The sequence below is a fragment of the Nannobrachium achirus genome (assembly GCF_963921795.1).
Source record: "Nannobrachium achirus genome assembly, chromosome: 16".
Lineage (NCBI taxonomy): Eukaryota > Metazoa > Chordata > Actinopteri > Myctophiformes > Myctophidae > Nannobrachium > Nannobrachium achirus.
In genome coordinates, this window is record NC_137823.1 from 61615060 (window position 1) to 61627626 (window position 12567).

Genomic DNA, 12567 nt, shown 5'->3' on the forward strand with positions numbered 1-12567 from the left:
TTGCTGAGGAACATCCCTTTAACTAAGTATCAGATTGTACTGTGCTTATCTACTCTGTCTTTTTGAAGCCACTGTTGTATGAAGGTGGCGGGAGTTGTCCCTGTCCAAGAGTGTAATATCCTGTCCTACTGCTTACGTTTGTTTTTGTTTTTATGTTTTGTTTGTATATTGTCTGTTTTCTGTGTTTTCTTTTTAGCCTAGGGGGGGTGGGGCGGGTGGGTGGAAGGGGTTGTTTGTATGTGATGTGATGTTGAAAAATTTGAAAATTGAAAAATAAAGTCATAAAAAAAATAAAAAAAAAACGGACAAACCCGGATTTTTTTGTGCACGCCCTGCGGGCCATACCCTAGCTTTTGCTGAACTGACGCCACTGATTTGAGGTAAGCAGTAGGAATATCAATAATGTAGGTAGTTTGTTTTCCTCAAGCCACAATGGCTTTCATTCAGTAGTAGGAGGCCTGTAGGAATCAGCCCTGAGCGCATTTTATTGTCACAGCATTGTTGCCATCAGTTATACTATGAGCCATGATGGAAGCACTCTTCCTTGATCACGGCCAGAGCACAGAGGCATTTTTTTTGTCACGGCTTTCTGTCATTGGCCTGCTGCAGTCCAAGGCACTACAGTCCCTTTGAGCCGCATTGTCGCTATGTGTGCATGTTATCTTTTAGACAACCCAACTCTACCCCTAACCCTAAACAGAACCCCCATGGGGTAGAGCAAGAAAGAGTGGCACGACCAGGATGCAAACCCCGTTCCCATGGGTTGGAATACTAGGGACCAATCCACCAAGCCACCGAGGCAGGTGCTGGGAACGGCATTCTGTCAGTATTAGTAGTGGAGGAAAAGCCTTGCGTAGGGGAGGGGCCTCGCGAGGCTGCCATTCAAATGACGCCTGGCCAATCACAGCGCGTCTTTTCCGGGACTTGCGCGCATGCCGTTACCTTTAGATATCACGCAGCACAGAGGCCTGAGAGCCTGATAAGGCCCAGCTTCATTATCAGATGGAGCCCTAATAGCTCAGAGGTTATTGTCTGAGATAAATGCTGCGTCAAGGAATTCCATCACTGATGGACCTAGACAGCCTTGTCCTCCCAGGTAGTTGGTCTTATTCACTTTGTGTCCCAGGAGCTACAATTTAGTCAGGCAGCACTTGGATGACTTGGCATTTTTCTTACGCTGCAAAATTCAAAGTGTTAATTGAACTATAAGAATATGACCTTTGCTGTTAATTTTTACTAGCCAACGTGAGGCTACATTTTTACACTCTCACAGTTAAATTAACACTCAGGATTTTGCAGAGTTGTTTGGCCTAGATTCCTCACATTTGACATGCTCAATGGTATTTAAATGCTAAAACGGTAATGCTGCATGTCAATAATTGCTAATATCCAAATCCACCTTGGCCTGTTTCTGTCCATTAGGATTAGGGTAGGACTGAGGGGAAAGCTGCACTCTCAGGAACTCCTTCAGGAACTAGAGATCTAAAAGACGCTCATGGTTAATGTAAACGCTGCGACTGCAAAGTGGGCAGAATTCCCTAAAGCGGTCTAAACTGTTGTTACATAATGGCCCTAATATGTCACAGAAGCTGGAGTAAATCACAGTATTACCGTCCAGATTGGACGAGTATGCCTTTGATCCAATGCTGCTTCTGAAGGGGGGAAAACCGGGGACAGCAGTCACAGTCAGTACTTTGGCTGATCTGCCTGATATTGGCTTTACAGTGAGAACGTAAATATTTCCTACAGTATATTCCAGTCGGGACGTTCTATTCCGTGTGTCACTATTGATTAAGGGAAATATGTGATCATGTCCCCAATCGAATTATCAAATTCCCGTCAGTTGATTAACCACTACATGAACCCTAGCGTCCCTATTCTGGGGTAAACGAGTCAGCGAAAATAGCACTACTGTACAAAAGAGATTTGGTGTAGAGGGAAAGGGACAGGGATTCTGGTCAATGATATATCGTCATTGTTTTGGCCAAAACCTTTTAACTCAATTTATGATGTTTTAGATTTTTTGGCATAAATCAGGGCTATTGAAAACCCTTTACATCTGAGTGTTGGTTAAAATAATATTGAACCAATGGAAAGTAGTAAAAAGTGCTTGGGACAAAACCTCCTAACTCCACGCTTTCTGCCAAACCAGCTAACTCCACCCGATTGGCCCTCTCTTTTTTTCATAAATATGTGCTATTGAACACCCTTTACGTCTGTGTGTTGGTTAAAATAATATTGAACCAATTAAAAGTAGTAAGAAGCCCTTCGTTCAAAACCTCCTAACTCCACTTGAGATCATTTTCCCGAAAATGAACATTTTGGAGTGAGGAAGTTTCGGCCCGACAGCAGAGATATATATAATAGGTTATAAGTGGTTGATATGACTTGACATTGACTGTTGTGAGAACTGCTAATGACTGATGAGTTGCAGCTGCGAGAGAGCATCACTGAAACACATTCAAGGGCAGAGAAGCACAGAGGTGCTGAGAGCTAGCCTGACACTCAGCCTGAATTGACATTTCGTTTCACTTCATTATTCAGTCTGAACTCGCTTCCCCCCAGGGCGATTGCAGGGATGGGCGTTGCCAAAAAGAGGCAGTCTTCAGCGATTGGTTCACCGACCAACACATGACTGGCTGGCTAGTGGCTAGCCTGTTGCTTGCTAGTGCTACTTGCTAACCAAAGAAACAGTCAGAATAGGAGCACTACGAACTAGTAATCAAACACAACATAACATGCCTGCTACTGGTGTTTCATAGCGAGATCGATACGATCGCATTTTACCGCAATTTACCACATTTTACCGCGACACGATGCGCGGTACGGTACGGCGGCGGCGCTGGTGTACTTGGAAACACACATGAGTTCTGGGAAACCCCCACCCACGCTGATCACAAGACGCTGATTCACGACGCTGATTCGCCGATCGGATTTTCAACCGAGGCAGGCCTCCTCAATGAGAGCGATTCTAGACCTGAATCGCAGAAACAAAAAAATTAAAGGGGTGTGGCTAGCGATTCAGGGTCTGGAACTAGGCTAGCTGAGAGCCCATGGGATGTAGGAATTGTTGGACTCTCTTGCCATTGGAAATACTGTAGTTTGGACCCTTACTTGTTCCTTTTGTCCACGTCCATAAACTGAACTGTAGCCAAGTGCTGACCGCAGACAGACAGACAGACAGACAGACAGACAGACAGAGTGTAGACAGAGCATAGAGCTTTAGAACCTGGAGAGGCCAAAGAAAATCTCTGCCCACTCATTTCAAGTTGTTCACCCAGTGTGTATACTCTGTTTATGTAAAATCATGTCATTGTAAATGTGTATGTGCAGGGCTATAGGGCTCCCCTCTGTAGGACCCCATGCTTAAAAGATTAAATTAAAAGAAAAAATATTAATAATGATTAAATAAAACCGTGATGGAGATATCCACTCACTAATACTGTTGTCAATATTCATATTGAAACTGAATGAGGGCAGGCTAAAGGAACAGTTGAATTTGTAGTTACATCATGAGATTACAGTAAATGTGCTGTAGGTCTTCGAAAAGCTTGTTTTTGGTGACCGGGTAGAAAATGGTAGTTTAGTTCTAAGCCCAAAGCAATACTTTGATTGGAAAGAAGTTGAGCCCAAGTTGTGAGGAAATAATCTTAGTTTGTTAGTATTTTCCCATTCATAACGTAACGTATGGATTGTATGTAGCCTAAATGCTGAAAACACAGGTTTTATCATTTGATAGCACGTTTTAGGAATTCACATTTTCATTTGATCTTGTTGTTAGACATCATTAAAGAACTAGAAATATTGTTCCTACGAAACAGTGTGGGCTCGCTGCTCCCTCATTGTGATGTCACCAGGAACGCTGATCCTCATTGGCTAAGGGCCCTGCCTTTGTACTGTCTGATGATACACTGCCTTTGTAATAGAATACGTCATTTTTTAGGAGGACTTGATTGATAGATTACGTCATTTTTGAGGAGAACTTGACTGATAGATTACGTCATTTTTGAGCGGTGCAAACCGCTCCTATAAGTGGCTGTGCGTGTGTCCGTAGCCTTTCTCCTCAGCGTTTTGCCATAGTAAAATGTGTGTGCGTAGCATCATGTTTGTCTAGTGATGTCGTATGTCTGTAGCCTTTTTCCTCAGCGTTTTGCCATAGCAAAACGTGTGTGTGTAGCATAGCCTGTTACATCCTAGACTCAAATCCTATTCTGAAGATGTTATGCAAGCACGACCACCGCTAACTTCACATTGGGTGTGATTTTTGAGGACAATTTGACTGATAGATTACGTCATTTTTGAGGATGACAACTTGACTGATAGATTACGTCATTTTTGAGGATGACAACTTGATAGATAAATAATGAAGATAACAGTGTTCTCGTTTCAGCGAGCCCACAATCATAGTAAGTAAAACCTCAGAAGTAAGCCTGAACTCTGTGTTGTGCATATTCGTGTGCGTGTGTATGCGTGTGTGTGTGTGTGTGTGCGTGCGTGTGAATAAAAGAATGGATGAACTTGATGCAATACTTTCCACCAAATAATAGTCCACACATGGTTCTCTTTTTGAAATTCTGGCCCCCAAAATGTCAAGGTCACCAAGGTGGAACTCAGGCCTGTCGTCACCCTTCTAAGGACGTTTCTGTTTTTTGGGAAGCTTTCTTCTTTCATTGGCATCCATCTGTTCTTGTCACAGACATGACAAGGCTAATGTTGGCATCCATCTGTTCTTGTCACAGACATGACAAGGCTAAAGCCTGCCCAGTGCTTTGTCTGTGGAAAGCTGCTCATCAATACTTCCACTCATAGTCTAGTACCAGGGGCGTCGCACCAAATTCTGGGCCCTGGGTAGCACGGATTCACTGCATTATTTTGTGCTTTAACTATTGAAAAATAGCAGATATACAAGCTCACAGCGCGGCACCGAGTGCCGCGCTGCGAGCTTGTAGATCTGCTATTTTTTTTTAAATCGTGAAAATGTGTGCAAGTCTTTGAAGGTTTTTTTGAAAAACCTATGTTTCTATGTCAGTGGTTCTCAAACTTTTTCATGTGAAGGACTCCAAAAATGATATGTATTTGGCCACGGACCCCCCCCCCATCTCAAAATATTTAGTTCCAGGGACCCCCCAGAAGCAAAACTTTCGTTACAAATGTTTGCTTAAAACATACATATATTCAAAGATTTGCACACATTTTCACGATTTAAAAAAAAAAAAAAGCAGATCTACAAGCTCGCAGCGCAGCACTCAGTGCCACGCTGTGAGCTTGTATATCTGCTATTTTTCAATAGCTAATGTATAACACAATTAAGGCCCTTCCCCCTTGGGCCCTAGTAACTCAGTCCCACTTTCCCCCCCTTGTGACGCCCCTGACTAATACAAGTGGTATTCCAGGGGCCGGGAGGCGTGAGTGGACTGTGGATTACAGAATTCACATCAGCCTTACACCAGCCGAAACAAAGCGCACTTTCCGACAATACGCTCCAGGATTTGTTGCGACCGGCAGTCCGGCACAGCTTGTCCGTATACGTGTGACGCCTGACACTGTGGTTCCCCTCACACATCACTGTGACATCACAGGTGAGGTGACATCATCACAGTTGTCAGATACTCAGAGCAGGGATCTCCATATATGGGCATAAAGTATGTTGTGATGTCATGGGAACCACTCTATGCCCATATATGGAGATCCCTGATGTCATCAATATTAAGCCCATATCTAACAGGACTTCATATCCATATATGGGGAACTGGTCCGATGTACATCACTGGCCAGACGGCCAAGACGCGGCATGACCTCGCCCTTTAGGGCAAGGTCGCTTGTCGCCCTGAGGCGTCTCACTAGTTTTAATCACACTAAAACATTCTGGTGTGAATGTCACCTACAGTAAGTGGTTAATGTACGTGTTCTAACAATAACAATCTACAAAGTATCTAGTAACTAAAGTTATCAAATATTCGTAATGGAGTTAAAAAGTACTTTTACTGAAGTAAAAGTACTTCAGAATTATACTTAAGACCAGTACTTGAGTAAATGTACTTGGTTACTTTCCACCAGCGTCTAGTAGTACACTCAAAACATCTGTGAACTTCTTCTATCACAAGATGGAGGCCCCACACTGTTCAATAAATCATAGCAGCAGTGTGATTTATTTGGATTTGTCAGTGGGAAAGGTTATTCTATTACGTATCAGTGACAACCTTTACATTTTGCTCGGTACTGTAATCTATTAGGGTATCAGTGTAATCACTTTACGCTGATGAAGGCATAGAACTAAAGCGCGTCCTGCCCGTCATGTTGCCTGTCCTGCTCTCGAACCCTTTAAAACCAGGAGAGCATTAGCTATTAAACAAATAGCAGATGTACAAGCCAAATACATATCAATTTGGGTGTTCTTGGCATGAAAACGTTTGAGAACTACTGATTTAAAAGGCATTTGTGGAACCAGTAAGACTCCCTAATCGGGAGATAAGCGACCGGCAGCTCACATGTATCCGTAGGAGCAGTGTCCAATAATGAGTTTGAAAAAAATCTGCCTGATGGTGGCGCTAAATGGGACAGATCCATGTAGATACTGTGTACCGCTTTGCGTGATTTTAGGGCAAATCTGTAGGAGCAGTGTCCAAAAAAATTGTTTTGCAAGAATTGGCCTCATGGTGGCGCTAGAAGAGGGCCATGTGAGAAATGAGGTGTGGAGGTTGTGGTTTGGCAGCCAAGGAGTGTGTGTGCAAAGTTTGGCTTGGTCATGGATAGGGGCAACGGTGGCAGAGATATATGAGTAGGGGGAAAGTGTGATGTGACATGACGTGACTGACTGACAGCCGGTGGAGATTTTGATAGTAACTCCGACCTGACGGTCGCAATCAGCCTCAGGTCTGATATGTGCTGAACATAAAGAAAAAATCAAACCTCGGTTCGAAGTGAAGCGGTGAATCTTAGTATAGAATTGTCTGGAGAGCCGGTATGACAGCCGGTATAATAGGTTTAAAAAAAATCAAACCTCGGTTCGAAGTGAAGCGGTGAATCTTAGTATAGAATTGTCTGGAGAGCCATATAAAGCCTATTCATTCTGAACTGAAATGACCATATATGGACATGGGACACACATTTTGCTTTTTGAAAAAGCCTATTCATTCTGGACTGATATTTTACACGTACGAGACAGGAAATACCTGTTCATTCTGGCCTGGAGTGACCATATATGGACATAAGGTAACATACATTGTGTTTTTGAAAAACCCTGTTCATTCTGGACTGAGATCACCATATATGGTAATTAAACGGACATTCTGTGGGACAGGAAAAACCTGTTCATTCTGGCCTGGAGTGACCATATATGGACATAAGGTAACATACATTATGTTTTTGAAAAACCCTGTTCATTCTGGACTGATATCACCATATATGGTAATTAAACGGACATTCTGTTTTTGAAAAAGCCTGTTCATTCTGGACTGAAATGACCATATATGGGCGTGATACACACAAAGCCATTCATTGGAAGCGGTTTTCACCGCTTCAAAAATATATAAAAAGTCCTGCATGCTGGTCTCTTAGTTGTTTGTCAACTGCATCCCTCTATAATTATTTCAGTTTCTGTTATCTTTGTGGCTTACTAAATTTGTCAACTTCTGCTAGATTTTCAATGTATTTACTCTTGTCTGCCTTAATGCTCCTTTTTACCATTCTGTTAGCATCTGTATATTCTTATTGTGCCTTTGCTTTTGCTCTTATGCGGCTATTTGTCATTGCTGCAATAGGTGAGCCCTATTGCATGTACAAGACAGATAAAACCTGAAGGCCAAATTATCATGTGAAGCTTGACCAATCCTCAAAGTATCCATTCATCTGACCGGGAGGGACACCGCACACATATTCTGGACGTACAGGACAGATAAAGCCTATTCATTCTGAACTGAAATGACCATATATGGACATGGGACACACATTTTGCTTTTTGAAAAAGCCTATTCATTCTGGACTGATATTTTGCACGTACGGGACAGGAAAAACCTGTTCATTCTGGCCTGGAGTGACCATATATGGACATGAGGTGACATACATTGTGTTTTTGAAAAACCCTGTTCATTCTGGACTGAGATCACCATATATGGTAATTAAACGGACATTCTGTTTTTGAAAAAGCCTGTTCATTCTGGACTAAAATGACCATATATGGGCGTGATACACACAAAGCCACTCATAGGAAGCGGTTTTCACCGCTTCAAAAATACCTGAAGGACATAATGTGTGTGAATGGCATCATTCTCCTCATGGTGAACTTTCTGGAGACGTGCACCCATGCAGCAAGTTTGTTTTATCGTTCATTTTTGATTGAAGTTGTGCTCGCATTCCTTCTAGTTTACTTAAATAACCTGATTGGTTCCAGTTAGGTTTCTGCTATTCTTTCTCTAACAATCACTAGCATGATCGGTAGAAGAGACCACACACCTTCAAACATAATACATCGCTTGAAGGTTAAACAACCCAGGATTTGAGTTGATTATTTATTGAATATGAAATTGATGAGGTGATCGACTGCAGTGGTGGAAAGTTGCCTATACCTTAAAGGGATATTTCACTTTCAAATAAACTTTTGGTCATTTTATCATCTAATCAGGCTTTTATGAACACCCTGAACAGTTTTTAATTTGCTTGATTCAATATTTAGATATTTTATGTAAATGTTATCAGTCCTCTTCCTCCAGGAGGGCCCCATACACACCCATTGTAACTTCAAACTCCATTTTATCCATGATACATTCATTAAAAACACCCATTATTATTTTCTGGTGACTCATACTACCCTCCTAATACCTGAGCAGGCTGTGTTGTTTTGATAACTTTTTTCATTTATTTTAAATAATTATTTTGGAAAATGGAAAAAATTCAATACAATAAAAAATGATTAAAAATAAATTAAAAAAGTTATAAAAAAAACACGGCCTGCTCACGTATTAGGAGGATATCACAAGTACAAGCACTTTTACCTTACATGCGTATTTGCATTTTTCAATACCAATATAAAACAGATCTACAACATGGGTCTTGTTTCTTTCTTTCTTTTTTCTTTTTTTACTTTTTTTTTTACATTAACCACTTGAACCCTAAGATCCCTGGAACATAGCAGATCAGGTGAAATGGTTTGAGCAGACCAAGCACAAAGCCAAAGGTCAAAGGTCTTGACCTTTAAGACTAAGACCCTTTAGACACACAGTAGCTGATTAATGGGATGGGAGGAGTTGTTAGCAGAATTGATTGGTATCAGTGCAGTCTTCCCTCCTGAACATACATTGTTCCAACTCTACAGTAAATAAGTATATTATGTAAAATTATTTTATACCAGTAAGACTCCCTAAATCGGGAGACAAGCGACCGTCAGGTCGCATACCACAAACTTTAGAAGGCAATGGTAGCCAATCAGGAGGGAATATGGGAAATGGGACAGGTCCATGTTGATGACATGACTTTAGAGATACTGTGTACCGCTTTGCGTGATTTTAGGGCAAAATCTGTTGGAGCAGTGTCCAAAAATGTGTTTTGCAAGAATCGGCCTCAGTCATGGTGGCGCTAGAAGAGGGCCATGTGTGAAATCAGGGGCGGAGGTTGTGGTTTGGCTGCCAAGGAGTGTGTGTGCAAAGTTTGGCATGGATAGGGGCAACGGTGGCAGAGATATGAGTAGGGCTAAAGTGTGACGTGACGTGACGTGTGACGGACAGACTGGCTGACAGACTGACAGACAGACAGACAGACTGACTGACAGCCGGTGCTAGTAGCTATTGTTACAAGTCAAAGGATATTATAACATGATATTTGTTTGTTTAAAAAATCATGTTCAAAATCATGTTGTTGTAGTCATCATATTACTGTGAACCGATTAAACTCCCTGACCCTGCATGGTCCTGACAGGTGGACTTTATTTCATGCTCTAAAAGAAACACGTCACACCACTCAAATCGGTGCAAGAGCAAGTGGTGAATTTCGATCACCCAGCCGGCTTCGCTTAGGAAATCTGATTAGACATCGGGCCAGGCACTCCGAAGGTTTTCACTACAATGTCCAGCTACGCAGTACGTGAAGGTTTTCACTACAATGTCCAGCTACACAGTGCAGTACGTGAAGGCTTTCACTACAATGTCCAGCTACACAGTGCAGTACGTGAAGGTTTTCACTACAATGTCCAGCTACACAGTGCAGAAGGCTTTCACTACAATGTCCAGCTACACAGTGCAGAAGGCTTTCACTACAATGTCCAGCTACACAGTGCAGTACGTGAAGGTTTTCAGTTTCACTACAATGTCCAGCTACACAGTGCAGTACGTGGATCCAAACTAAACGTGTCCAGCTACACAGTGCAGTACGTGGATCCAAACTAAACGTGTCCAGCTACACAGTGCAGTACGTGGATCCAAACTAAACGTGTCATAATTCCTTCCACTTTACCTGTCCAGCAGTGAACCCATGCCCTCTCGGGTTCTGTCACGCTGACAGTTCAGACAGCATTACATAACGTCGTTGTCGGGCGGAAAGCTCGCATCTCCAAGTTTCAAATGTGTACGTTGTTTCGCAAAGTAAAGCCCTGCTTCATCATACAAGGCCGTCGCACAAAAGTAGTGAAAACAGCCGATCTACAAGCACACAATGTGCTTGTAGATCGGCTGTTTTCACTAGTTTAAATCATTTTTAAAATGATAAATGCAAAAAAATTGTAAATGGTGCATTTATATAGCGCTTTTTATCCAAGGCGCTTTACATAGATCGTGCATTACATTCACCCATTCACGCACACATTCATACACCGGTGGCGGAGGAAACCATGGAAGGCACCAACCTGCTCACCGGGAGCAATTAGGGGTTCAGAGTCTTGCTCAAGGACTCTTCGACATTAACTTCGTGCTCTAATATCGGTTTCTCTATACTCCTGAGCTATGAGCTAAAACAAACAGTTTTGGACATACAAGGTTTTCACCCGACAACGACGATAAGTTGAGTGTGTGTCTTTAGTACATTAGTGATGTGAGATTGGGGGGAGAGGGGGCACAGTGAGGCAAACATCAGAGGAAATGGAAAGCCCTGCGGGGCCCGTTAGTGTGTGATCCATGGGTCCCCTGGGGACACTTCTCTCAGATCATAATGTGCGTGAGGCGGACCAGAGCACCTTAAGCCTCCGTCGGTTCACACACTTCTAGTATTAGTCATCCCTGCTGTCTCTGACCAGACAAGGGGACTCACGAAGCCCCCGGAGTGGCGCCTGCGGGCCCCTCTTATTTCCACCATGCGAAGAGGAGAAAAAAAGTTGCATAATTTCTTCCGTTTGGAAACTTATTTCTGGCAAATGTACAAATCATCGACTTTTTCTCCTGCTTTTTTTTATTTTATTCACTTCCAACTGCATCCCAAAGTCGGGCTCGTTTTATGTGATTTTCCTTCGTCAGGTTATATTTGCCAAAAGGCCTTCTGGGCCATTTGCTCCTAATTTTTTACGGGTTGTAGCACCCGGCCCGCTCACTGAACTCTGCAGTGTTAATACTGTTTAAATGAAGTCATCGTTATGGACTCTGGATGAAAGGTTCAGCACCCAGCTACTAACAACCCTCAGGGAACGGACGGACACACCAGACCAGAGTTTGATTCTGCCTGTGCAGAGCATTCTGCCAATGCTTTGCAATGGAGCGGAAAGCTGTGCAATGGCAACAAAACACTCCCATTGAAAGGTATTGGCAGAAGTTCAGTGTGATTGCACCCTAGATGCTTGAGGTTTGATTTGTTTTTATATAAAAAATACATTAATTCGTAAACCTAAAGATATTTTGACCAAAATATTTTATACACGTCTTTGCAACAAAAAAGAAAAAGAAAAATCGTATTCTTATATTCTCGCAAAACTATAAAGCTGACAGTGTGAGGTGATTATTTCCCTATGTTCTTTTTTCCCCAATTTGCTATGACTAGCCCTTACCCGTTCAAAGATATGAGCTCCGAAATGATGTGCAGTGTGTGGGTTATGGGATGTGCACTGTGCACACAGTATATGAGGGATGGAAAGTAACTTTAACTGGTGCTTGCATGCTAATATGTAGGAGCATCAATGTAAGAAATACCCGTTCCATTTAACGGCTACAGAGATACTGTGTACCGATCTGCATGATTTTTGGACAACATCTGTAACAGGGCCAGAAAACACATATACAGGTGAAAACTAATGATTTAGAAATGAGTTTCTGCAGCAAACGTAGACAGTTGTAGCACTTGTGGTGGCCCCTGTGGTGTAGTGAAGTGAAAATCCCTTTTCGCTCTGGTCAGAGGCTCCTCAATGTGCATACATATACAGTACATATCATCATATCATACATATACAGTACATATCATCACTGTCGGGCAGAAACCTTGTATCTCCGTGTTTCAAATGTGTATGTTGTTTTTCTCGTAAAGTAAAGCCCTGCTTCGTCACACATAACTCGCACAAAACTAGTGAAAATGGCAGAGCTATTCAAGCACACAACGCCTCGCACCGGTTTTGGACATACAAGGTTTACGCCCGAAAACAACAACAAATTTACTTTATTT

At 42.4% G+C, this 12567-nt stretch overlaps 1 long non-coding RNA gene across 1 annotated transcript in view; it reads left to right on the top strand.

The window, feature by feature from the left end:
- LOC308301216 overlaps positions 1–12567 on the top strand; it is a 185272-nt gene that overhangs the window by 79240 nt on the left and 93465 nt on the right. The gene's annotated exons all lie outside the window — the stretch shown is intronic.